This window comes from Trichechus manatus, unplaced genomic scaffold (genome assembly GCF_000243295.1).
Source record: "Trichechus manatus latirostris isolate Lorelei unplaced genomic scaffold, TriManLat1.0 scaffold00048, whole genome shotgun sequence".
In the NCBI taxonomy this organism is placed as follows: Eukaryota; Metazoa; Chordata; class Mammalia; order Sirenia; family Trichechidae; genus Trichechus; species Trichechus manatus.
The window spans coordinates 16,078,635-16,080,207 of NW_004443984.1; positions in this window are offsets into that span (position 1 = coordinate 16,078,635).

Below are 1,573 nucleotides of genomic sequence, written 5' to 3' on the forward strand. Positions count from 1 at the left end.
AGCCTCAAGTTGCAATACTGAAGGATTCTATGGCAAAAGTATTAAACGTCGCAGGAAGCATCAAAAGAAGATGGAAGGAATACACAGAGTCACTGTACCAAAAAGAATTGGTTGACGTTCATCCATTTCAGGAGGTAGCATAAGATCAAGGACCAATAGTACTGAAGGAAGTGGTCCAAGCTGCACTGAAGGTATTGGCAAAAAACAAGGCTCCAGGAATTGACAGAATACCAATCGAGATGTTTCAACAAAGAGATGCAGCACTGGAAGCACTCACTCTTCTTTGCCAAGAAATTTGGAAGACAGCTACCTGGCCAACTGACTGGAAGAGATCCATATTTGTACCCGTTCCAAAGAAAGGTGATCAAACAGAATGTGGAAATTATCCAACAATATCATTAATATAACACACAAGTAAAATTTTGCTGAAGATCATTCAAAATCAGTTACAACAGTACACCAACAAGGAACTGCCAGAAATTCAAGCCGGATTCAGAAGAAGACATAGACTAAGGGATATTATTGCTGATGTCAGATAGACCATGGCTGAAAGTAGAGAATACCAGAAAGATATTTACCTGTGTTTCACTGACTATGCAAAGGCATTTGACTGTGTGGATCATAACAAATTATGGATAACATTGAGAAGAATGGGAATTACAGAACTCTTAATTGTGCTCATGAGGAAACTATACTTAGACCAAGAGGCAGTCATTCAAACAGAACAAGGGGATACTGCATGGCTTAAAATCAGGAAAGGTGTGTGTCAGGGTTGTATCCTTTTATCATACTTATTCAGTCTGTATGCTGTGCAAATAATCCAAGAAACTGAACTATATGAAGAAGAACGTGGCATCAGGATTGGAGGAAGAATCATTAACAACCTGCGATATGCAGAAGACACAACCTTGTTTGCTGAAAGTGAAGAGGACTTGAAGCACTTACTGATGAAAATCAAAAACCACACTCTTCAGTATGGATCACACTTCAACATAAAGAAAACAAAAATCCTCACAACTGGACCAGTAAGCAACATCATGATAAACGGAGAAAAGAGTGAAGCTGTCAAGGATTTCATTTTGCTTGGATCCACAATCAACACCCACAGAAGCAGCAGTCAAGAAATCAAAGGATGCATTACATTGGGCAAATCTGCTGCAAGAGATCTCTTTAAAGTATTAAAAAGCAAAGATGTCACTTTAAGGACTAAGGTGGGCTTGACAAAGCCATGGTGTTTTCAATCGCCTCATATGCATGCGAAAGCTGGACAATAAATAAGGATGACGGAAGAATTGATGTCTTTGAATTACAGTGTTGGTGAAGAATATTGAATATACCATGGACTGCCAGAAGAATGAACAAGTCTCTCTTGGAAGAAGTACAGTCAGAATGCTCATTAGAAGCGAGGATTGGTGAGACTTTGTCTCTTGTGCTTTGGACATGTTATCAGGAGGGACCAGTCCCTGGAGAAAGACATCATGATTGGTAAAATAGAGGGTCAGCAACAAAGAGGAAGACCCCTAACGAGATGGATTGACACAGTGGCTGCAACAATGAGCTCAAACATAGCAAC